Here is an 11,537-nt window from a genome sequence, read left to right as displayed (position 1 = left end):
AAATAAAATATTATCTAAATGTGTAGTTAAAGTTGTTTTATTTACACACTTAAATGTTTTGACTAAAATAAATAGGTATAGAAGTACTTATTTTGGTATGTTTGTTTTAAGTCAAGATTTATGAAAGTAAATATAATTAATGTTTATCAAATATAGGTATTGTTTCTCAATACATACAATACAATATTTATATATGTACGCCCAATCGCGTAAAAAATATATTAAAGAGTATATAATGTAAGTAGAGTAAGTTAAAATAGAATGACAGATGACATTATTACGGTAATCACTACCGCCATGATGTTTTTCCACTGTTGTGTTGCAAGTTTAAGTGATAATTATTGTTTTTTAACAATGAAACGAACATGATTTGAAGAAAATGAACCACTACGAATTGTTCTTTGCATGTTTTCTTAGTTTTTAGTATAGTGTATAAAAGGTGGCCGGGAGCCCATACATTTTGAAACATCTCCTTTAAAATATAAATATTATTTTAATGTTTCATCGTCATCATCACTTACTGCCAGGTACGAAGACCACATTGATAGACCTTATATACGTTCGGGAACTTTTTTCAATAGAATTCTCAGGACCAACGCTTTTGTTAAGGTCTGATAATTAATTCCTAATACGCACATAATTTCGACAAATCTAATCAAGTGCCAAGATTCAAATCCCGGACCTCCAGCGTGAAAGATTCTTCTTGGATAATACTAGAACTTCTGTATATCCTTATTTAATCTATGACGAAACTCAAACCGACCCCTTCACAAATCAGTCGGCGGTATCGGTACAAAGAAATGTATTTAAAATCGTTATTTATCCAGCATTTACCGACAACCCTTTGTTTATATTGGGATATAAATGTACCTCCTGTTCGGTACACTAATAATAAATTAGTCGCGTGCTTTGTAAGGAATTTGGATTTCATTTATAGATGTTTATGGTTCGGAAGGAGTTATAAGTTTGTTTAAACTTTATTGACTGCAACTGTTTTTCCATTACTCTTTTCCCACTACTGGGGGAGGATTACTACGCTGGATACTTACGGATGGCTACGATAGAGAACCTAATTACTCCCACCCCACCAATTATCCCGCCCTACCTTTGAAAGGTTCTTTCTTTTGAATCCTTAAAAGTTAGCCAGGCCCAATATAAATATTATTATTGCGGTTTTGCTAAAAACAATAGAAGGCCTAAAATCGAAGACGTGTCTGTAAAAAAAAATTGTGTTTTGCAACGACTTGTTTTATATGGGCTCTGTTAAAACACGTGAATGCTTAAGAATATATTAATTATAAAAAATGTAAGTGTAAGGCCTTCGATCACTAATTAGTGATCGAAGTGTAAGGTATATTTTAAAAATCTAACTTTTTTTTTATAAATACATAACAGAAAAAAAATATTTGTCCAGGATCCTTAAATACACATAAAAACGGTAGAAACACCCAGACCCACAAACGATATCTAAGTCCAGAATTTGGATATCATTCGTATTAGACCGCTCTTTGGACACTGGACAGTCCACTATAGGAAAATCTAGACTGCAACTCACACTTGACAATTTTTCATACAACCACCATAAACAGCACATAGCAATAAGCCACACTACTAACTTTACGAGGCAGGTTCGTACAAACTTGTTTAATTTCGCGCGGTCATTGCGTCCCACTTGGGTTTATTTACAGCACCACATAACGACTTCATTTTTGGGTTAATTCTTTCAATTTTAAGGTGTAACTTCCTTTAAGTGCTGGAAGCCTAGTGAAAAACTAGTCCAGTCCAGGCAGCCTGTGTCTACGCAATTTCTATTTTAAACAACTTTTTCGAAGTAGCATTTTCAAATAAGTTACAATTACTCGTACTATAGTTTATTTTCAAATGAATATAATTATGGAGTACCGAATTGGAATTTCAATCCTAGAAGGATACTAATCTTTAAAGTAAGCCAAATTTGATTTCAAGAACTATTCACTACTCGTCAAGAGATGGCGCCACGAATATTCTGAATCACGCTATTGAAGTTTTCTGAACATCTTGCAAATATACAAGGTCGAAACGAAGACTATTGGAGCACGGCTGATCCCGAGCACGATCACCTAGCCCAGCGGAAAATGTCCAGTTGTTAAAGTGATGACCCCGAAGTGATTTGCCAAAGGACTTTCGCCAATTTCGTAGGGATCGTTATTACTTGAAATTTTCTATGCAATGTTGAGGCGTGACGTCAGCAGCGGTCGTCATGGCACCTGCGAGCGTTTTCGCATTTAACTCGGAATGATATTTTTATCGTCAATACATAATTCATTGCCAAAATAATAGGATTTTTGAAAACTAGACATGTACTGTATATTACAGAAGATGCTCATTTTAACCGTCATGCAGGTATATTATAAAAATCTGTGAGTCGCAATAACCCAGCAACATGCGAGTTGCGTTTACAAACTTGTTTCATTTCACGCGGTTATTGCGTTTGACTTAGTTTTGATTACGGCGTCACTAAGCGACTCGCTGCACGTTAATTGCTCATCTCATTTCCACCAGCCAGCAGTTATTATGACGATCTCGTAGTACTTTAATGTAAAACATAGAATTATTATTCATAATTAAGAGAAAAAAAATTAAACTTAGTAATGAAAGAGAGTATACGAAATAGAACGAATGAAATAAATACAGAATAAAAAAGAAGAAAGGATTTTTTGATCACGGCAACCATTAAAAAAGAAACTGTTTTATGTGCACGTATGACTCCAACAAAACGGACGGAGTTGCATTACCTGAACAGCAACTGGTCGTGGAAGACCACATTCATACATAATTCTTGTAAAAAATAGCAATACATAGGTATGAGAAAAATAAAAAACTGTACAAACATTTTCGCGCGAAACATTTTCCAGGATCTAATGTGACATGTACGTTGTGTGACACACAGTCAGTCCATCATAGAGTTATATTTAGCACATAACATTTTACACAGCGGTAAGAAGCATAATTTCAGTTCAGTTTTATTTTTATAAATAATTCCATTTTATTCTTAACAGGTCAGTATTTTCATACAAATAAGCCTAAACTAGCCGCTGTATGCCCGGTTTGAGAACCTCTCGCTTTGCCTCGAACTGCACTCTAATTAGTCGACTTCAGAATAATGAGAATAAAATTCGATTCTCGTATTCCAATGCCTTGTTAAAATTGCCCAATTTTTTTTTCACTTTAAACAAAGAAATTCAGATTCCCACGCTAAGTATATAAACGCACCTTAATTTATTTTATACACTCAATTTATATTTTATTTCCACTATAAATAAACAAGTCGGGTTCCTACGCTGAGTGTATAAACGCACCTTAATCTCGTTTATATCCTTTTGAATTTTTGGTCGTATTTTTTAAAAGCAATTGGTTATTTCCATAATATGGCTACATTAATTACGGCACAGACATTCAAATTGATTCCTTAGCGATTCATTTAGAAAGTTGGACCTAAAGTTGTACCTGGAGACACGCCAACCATTGAATCCCGTGCCATATGAAATTGGGAACCTACTATAAATTCCGTTATTCAATTCGGATGGTGCCACAGACAATTAGATGTCAAAGTTAGGTCTACTACTTTACTAGCCTTATCCTGTGACTTTATCTTTTAATAAATGGAACAAAATTAAAAAAGAAACAAAATTATCCACGTATAGATTTACTTTAGCTGTTCCTCCATCAAACCAGGACAACAAATTCCGGAAAGAAAAACAGCTGTATTTGAATACCGTTTGAATTACATGATCTGGAGGCACGGCAGTGCCTCCGCCAAGTCGAGCCAAAAGAAGCACGGCCGTACCATACTTTTCCCGAAGCAATTCGGCCCATTTTGACCCCCTGTAACTTCGTTGCATATGAAGCTAGAAGCCTGAATTTTCAGGAGCCAAGCAAGCATTGTATAGACACGGTACATTTCAAATTTCATTCAATTTGAACCAGTAGTTTAAGAATTACAAGTAGTTAAAGTTCGTAATTTTGTCACTCACTCACTGACTGACCGATCATCAAAAGTTTAAGGCACTTCCAGCAGACATAGAAGGTTGAAATTGAGAATACAATTAGTGTTTAGTATATAACTCATGGAAAAACTAAAATATTTTGCAATTTCTGTCCAGTTATCTAGATACACCAACTACATTAAATAACTTTGTATCCTATATAAGTTATATAGGATTACAAAGTTACATTTGCAGTTAATGAATCTGTGTTTCTGTCCGCGAAATGTACGAGTAGTAGGGGAGCCCATGATGTTAAATGGGTAGAAACTCGAGCGTCAATAGGACGTATACGATTGTGTAGATTACACGTTAGAGTGAAGAAAAGGTTGTGTGATATTTTTCGATTCACCGTGGGAATAGTTTCTAGATGATTCGAAATATGTAAAAAGCAGAGTCAGACATACTTAAGGCGCGGCAGGTTAGTGATATAGTATATATCTCTGATGCCGGAAATATGTTTATCTGCTGGTTTGCATAGGGGGACAGCCATACGAAAGGTAAAAATGGAAAAAAAAGTAACCAGCACATTAGATTTTCAAAGGGGATATGAAGTTACCCCAGATGAGTCCCCCATTCGAAAGACTGACGATTCGATTCGAAAGACTGTCAGTGACTCTTCGAAAATGCAAAAAAAAAACGTTATCTTGACACACTCGAGGGCGTAAGATTATTATACAGGAAATTCCAGCTGATGTTTTACTTATCATAACCCTTCATCTGACGATTTAGTGGAGGGATTTTTTATACTGACGATTTGAAAAAAAAAATAGAATGAGAATATATAAAGAATAACACCGGTCTACAGAATTTTTGAGCATGGATTATACATACGTTATTTTTATTCCTTTTATACCTAGAAATAAGAAAAATAACAAAAAACAGTTCTGAATTTACTTTTATGTGTACAAATTGGAAAATTCAAATCAATGAAAATATAGGGTCTTCTAACAAGGACTTCCGAACTTTGAAAGTTGATAACGGTCATCTTACTGGAGCAACATCTGTCAAATTAGTTTTAATTTATTCAGTTTGTTTTGCCAAATTACCATGGACGTTTATAGCATTCAACAACATGAACAAATAATAAAATTATTGTATCAAAAAGCTATTCTGTTCGGGCAGCGCGTGCTACAATCGTCCGCTACCGCGTGGTCGCCATAATCGTCCTACCGAGAGGACTATTCGCAATCTGGTGGATAAATTAAAGTCTACTGGGTCATTAAATGATTGACTAACATTCGTATATCAACGAAACGGAAGATCTGCCGAAAACATCGCCGCTGTCCGTGAGAGTGTGCACTAGAATCTGAGACAGTCGATTTCCCGTCGCCCATAAGAACTCTGCCTTTTGCAGACCATAACCATAAAAGCCGTGCGGACATTTGAACGATGTTATATTCTACACATAATGGCAGCAATAAGTTCTTCAAACGAATAAAAAAGATCGATAATATATGACACACAATTTGTTTTATATAATTTTAAAGATAGGAAACGCTCAATAATACATGAAAAATGGACACAGTTGATTTATTAAAAGATACACAAACATCAATTAATGATACATTCTTATAACAGAAATTTTAAAATAGAATGCAAGTACTTATTAATCAACACTAAACAGTCGTTGGTAGATCCGGATAATATGTTTTCTTTGATTTTATTATCTTTGTGTGGATTCACAATACAAAAATAACAATCTATGCGATGATTACTGAGTATCCTCCAAAATCTTGGCACTGCAAACTTCATTGCTCTTTTTTCACCTCGGTACCAACCTACAATAAAACGTACCATATTATAACCTAATTAAAGTTATTATAAAATAGCTATTAAATTAAAAAAAATGAATATAAACTCACCGTCCAGAATATTTCTGCAAGTGTTACCTGACACAATATGTGAGGCCCATTTTTTATCTTGATTTTTAACAGGTATACAGTATATAGATGGAAGTAAGTTGGTATGCCTCGGAAATCTTTAAATTTGTACATAAATCGTCCTTTTTCTCTCATATTGTCATAAATTCGCCGCAAATATAATAAAATATGTCGGCGTCTCGTTTACAACATCTCGAAGTCATTTTGTACAGACTGATACAACGAAAAAAAAAATGAATTACGTTATTCCACTGAAATAAGCAATCACTTACTTTCGTACACAAGGAGCGATGCAAGAAACACTACACTCCGCCCCCTTGCCACTCTTTTGACAACGTTAGTGTGCCAAGACTGACTTTATTGGACTCGAAAATAAAAAAATGTTAAATTGCTCTAATTTCTATAAAAGCAAATATTATCGATTTGTAATTTCATTTTTTTATATATATTTGCTTATATAATCAGAATATATTAAGTAAAACTCATGCACAAAAAAAAATTAAAAAATTGTTGACCTATGTAATGTATTTTCCATAAAATTTGCCTTTTCCTTTAGTTTGTTGTACACCATTACTTTCCAGGGATCCATGCTAATAAATGGCGCTATCAGATAGTGCATATTTTCTAGCATTATTTCCTTTGTATTAAAAAAATTACCGCACTCGAGTATGTCCAGGTATAAATTTTTTGCAACCTTATTACTCCCTAACGCCGCCCTCAAACCATCAGATTATAAATTTATTGTTTTCAGCATGTAATTAAGCTACTATAGATAATACGATTTTTTAGTAATAATCTGATGGACTTCCCTGGTTGAACCCCCCAAATGGATAGTTTAAGATACTCTATAGGATGTAAGGTATCTCCCATATCTTAATCTGCCGCGTTCGAGTCACTCTCGAAATCCCGTCTTGGGCTCCCCTACTATTATAGGCGACGTCAATTGTTTTTATTCTCGAGACAAAAGACGTTTTCAATTCCAACTTCAATTTAAATTCAATTCAAATAATGGGTGAAGTGCGAATCGAACTCGTACACTGAGGGTTCCGTACCACAAAATTATTTGTTTATTTTATTTTTATTTTTACTAATTGATGTTATAGCAGCCATATAATGCATTGTGAACATTTCAAATGAAAAACGCTAAAAAATAGCAGGTCCTTATATGTTTGTCTCTGTAGTTCCTGGACTAAAAAAGGGTTACGATATCCCGTGCCTGTTGTAAGAAGCGACTACAAGGGGGCTTCCGGAGTTGGGAGTGGCAAGAGGGAGCTCGAACCGTCTAATAAGTGTCCCCGGGAAGGACGGCGGTATGTGTAGTCGCATACCGTCGTGAACACCGGATAGTTTAGGAGGAGCGAAACCTGTTCTCCCAGGGCAGAGCTCGATCGGGGCATCGCGCTTAAAGGACTTCTGTAACGTTCAGTCGGAGATCCCGGAGTTCTCCAACAAACGTTGAGGACGGCCACCGGAGGATTTTAGTGCGGCTAAAGTCCCACATAACCCGGCGTCACTCCCACGTCGTCGAGTACCTTTTGAAGATTTCCTCCTCATAAAGAAAAAGAAGGTCCTTGTATGGCAACTCTCCTTTATTTGAAAGTTTTTCTTTTTACTTTTAGTACTTATTGTTAAAGCGGCCACCATTATACATATTCCGTAAAAAAATTAAATGTCTATCTATTAAGGTTCCAGAAATAGAGCTCTATGTCAGACAGACAAACGAACAGCTTAGAAATAGGGTTCCGTTTTTACCCTTTGGGTATGGAACCCTAAAAAGATATTGAAGGGAAACCAGAGTTTTATATAATATCAAAAACATTCCGAATTTCTGACAAATGTCATGAGAAAAAAACTAGATGTTACGGCTAATGTGCCTAAGTCAGTTAAAACGCAGATTAGCTTGTCCATTACCTAAAGTACAAAACGAGATTGTATCAATTTTCACCCCTTGACGTCGACCCGTGCATGCCATGATGCGTCGTCGTGTCATGAATTTACGACAAACATTGTATATTTTCACGAAACAATATCGCTTTGCGGCACGATGTCGCTATGTGTCACGATACGTCGTCGTGTCGTAAAAAGGCATGTCTTTTAGCCCTAAGAACAAGTCTGAAAAGATGTTTCGAATTTTAACTACATAGTTAATCTGCATATTTTCTAGCTAATCTTAAGACTGCCTAGTTAATGTGTATGCTAACGTATTCTACAATCTAACGGTAACATACACAAAATACAATAACTGTCGTGAGGTAAAGCAACTGTCGCCGTATTATAAAATAATAATAAGTTTGTTTCCAAGGAAACAAGTGTTTAGGCAAATTTCGGCCTTATTGCGCTTAAATAAATGTCTGTACGAAAATAAGCTTACATATAAAAAATTACAATGTTCACAATGGAAAATCCCTAATAACTTGTAAACTTGCCCTATCCGTTTTAGACCTAAACCTACCAAATGGCATTAAAGGCAAACCAATATCTACACAAACAAAAAATCATGTTTTCAACTTACGTAATATTAGGTACGTAATATTACAACGCAATATTACAAAAATTTAGTTAAGTTCGTTTCAAATGATTCGAAATAGCAAACTGTTATATAAATCATTGCATTCGCATTTTTTCTACAGATATGATTGTCAACTTTAAATCTACCCACAATAACACTACGCTAACCCATTTAAATTTGTTTGTATTTTGTAATTTCTCTGTAAGTGATTTTTTTTTTGTAAAATCTTATGAGAAATAAATGTCTTTAAACGTAAATCGAGCTTAGATAGCCACTAGATGACATGTTCTTGCCATGATCACCAAAAATATCAGCTCCTAGTGGCTTGATAATTGATAGCTATAAAAAAACGAAAATCCACAGTTTAATGTTGAATTTAAACAACCGTCCATTACACAATTAGGGTAACTTTCTTTTGCTCCATTGCTTGTACAACAGTTACAAAAGCGTGTTAGAAGCGGACTGACAGTCGCACACGTATGCGCCCGAGTCCCCTCGAGATAACGAGTCGGTAAGCGAGGTCTATGTGTGCGTTGCTCGAGCCCACTTTGTATGAAGATTGACTTCTGTTAGCTTTTATTTTGTGGGCTTTCGAATGATTTAAAACATAAGGCCAAACAATTGTTAATATGCGAAATGTTTAAATTAATGAATGGCGGAAACGTAACTGCCAAAATATTATGAAAAAATTTGAATTTTCTTAAAAACGAGGCTTTTCCTTTACTTTGTCATTTATCAATACTTTCCAGAATTTGATCCTTATAAGCAACACTATGAGATAGTGGAATAATATAGAGGGCGTATTTTTTTTCAAAATGAACTCGTTCGATCCCCGGCTACGGAAAAAAATATTAAAAAAAACGAATGATGCAGTTTTAGTTTTTATTAAAATCGGCCTCGTAACTCCTTTCAGCATTTTTCGCTAATCGTTATTGTACTGTTTGTGTTTCACCTTATGTTAAAGTATCGGCTCACTCAGCAGTGCCCGCACGCACATCCATCTTACACCACAGCTTCCAGCAGAGTGAGGGGGGGCCATGTCCCGTTCACACCATACCATTGTTCATGGCGTGTACGCATGAGACGATGGAACCTTTATATTACTTCTCATACACTACAGTTATAGATTCGGATTTGGCCCTGAAGGCTTATTTGAAAAATTCGGCGAGTTAAGTTTTAAAAAGTGAATAAAAATATGGTCTAGCTGAAAATATGTATTATTAATATACTTTGCAAATAATAATTTTAAAAATAACTACAGGTTGAATATTTTGAAGAGATGAAATTTTAAAGATAACTACAGAAGACAAATACAGACTAATAATTTAAGTATGAATTCGTTATCGGTGAGTAAACTTACTGAAAAAGGATTTACTGTTAATTTCCTGAAAAACGGTTGCACTATTAGTAAGTCTATGGATAATATCATCGCAACTGGCCACAACGTACATAGTATTTTAAACAATTTGTCAAATCACCGATATGTAATTTGACAATGTCAAATAAATATTGGCATAGAAAACTAGCCCGTACTAATCCGGAATATATGCAAATTTTAAAGAATATTGTGACCCGTCTTGATGATGTGAACATTATGACGGATATGTCGACTAAGAGTAAGATGTAAGATATCATTTCCAAATCTCTGAACGGAAGCGAACGATATACTGGAGATCGTACATACGGGTTTATGTGGTCCCTTGGAAGCTACTTCATTCAACGGTTCATGGTACATGTTATTATTTATCAACGATATATACTCGAATGACACATGTTTATTTTCTCAAACATAAGAGTGAGACTTTATAAAATTTCAAAAATATAAAGTTCGCGTTGAAAAGGCAATTAGCAAGTCGAACAAGTGTATGAGATGAGATGGTGGAACGAAGTTTTGTAGAGCTTACGATATTGTTTTGTCAACAAATGGAATTCTACATCAGAAGGCGATATGTAGTATATACCACCAAACAGAATGGTATGGTTGAAAGAGCTAACAGAACTATTATCGAAAAAGCGAGAAGTCTATTATAACTTTAAGCAAATTTGTGCAAGAGCGTTAAATATGTACTAAGATTTATATCAAAAACCGGATTCCGACGAAGACAGTGAAAGACTGTGTGCCTCTACAAAAATGGTCTGGGAAACGAGTAGATGTTACCCATTTATGCTTATTTGGATGTGCAGCGCATAAAAAATATATAAAAACGCATTTATTTAAGGAAAATCATTGAAACTAATGGTCGGGGCTTCCTGGTAAGTAGTCAGAGACACTTGTGATAGGAATGCGTCGCTCTTCCACTGTTGGATTTCTTAATTAGGATTATACATAGAAGTATTGACATTGAATTACAAATATAGGATTAACATAAATATTACACCATATTGAGTACAATGTTTAGATATTATTCGTGCATACCCTACGGACTCATAATGATATCCTAGGAATCGGAAGCTAAGTCCACATACATTTTTTTTTATCTAGTTGAAGATGTTATTTTAGTCTTACAAGGAGGTTCTCGACCTTTGTATAATTTAGTGTTTGCAGCCACCTTATTAGAATTAATTTACAGTTGTGTGAAGTTAAAGGGTATATTTGCAGTAATCGGTTGATTTTATTATATAGATAAGATGCTTGTGATAAATATTGGCGTTGAGCAAAAATGGTTTGACCCGCATGAGAGGGTGCTACAATATCGCAACGTCTCCTATCAAGGAAGGTGTTATCAAAATGTAGATCTTTATGGAATTTTAAAATTAGATTCACGATATATAATTTTCTAACAGATAATAAGTTACTGATAGCGTAGAGATATACATATATAGCGTAGCGTATACTCTTATACCAAACAGAAAAGACGAAAGTTGGATGCAAAGTCAAAACCAGTGATTTTTGTCGGATATTCATAAGAAGATATCGATTATTTAATACGAAGACATTCGAGGTGTTAAGTTTTTAAAATATGTTTTTCCTGAGGATAACGCGAGTAATTCCAGTTGTCAAAATAGTAACTTTTCGGTTTAATTTATTGTCATGAAAAAGAGTCCATGACTGATGCTGGTGTTACAAGTGATAGGTGTATGTGTGCCTGCGGTTACGGATACAAGTGATGTAAGTAATGTGAC

The 11,537-nt window shown here is 34.8% G+C and overlaps 1 long non-coding RNA gene across 1 annotated transcript; it reads right to left on the bottom strand.

Annotated features, from left to right (window-relative positions):
* Positions 1 to 5,541: 5,541 nt before the first annotated feature.
* Positions 5,542 to 6,409, bottom strand: LOC140742991 (uncharacterized). Its single transcript, XR_012102318.1, has 2 exons — positions 5,888 to 6,409; positions 5,542 to 5,803 (listed from the first exon to the last, which is right to left on the bottom strand). It is a non-coding gene; the product is annotated as an uncharacterized LOC140742991 (long non-coding RNA).
* Between the last annotated feature and the right edge of the window lie 5,128 nt (positions 6,410 to 11,537).

This window comes from Epargyreus clarus, unplaced genomic scaffold, assembly GCF_041222505.1.
Source record: "Epargyreus clarus isolate Ecla_fem2 unplaced genomic scaffold, WU_Ecla_fem_2.2 ptg000006l, whole genome shotgun sequence".
NCBI classification, from domain to species: Eukaryota; Metazoa; Arthropoda; class Insecta; order Lepidoptera; family Hesperiidae; genus Epargyreus; species Epargyreus clarus.
This window is presented reverse-complemented; position numbering and strand designations above follow the sequence as displayed.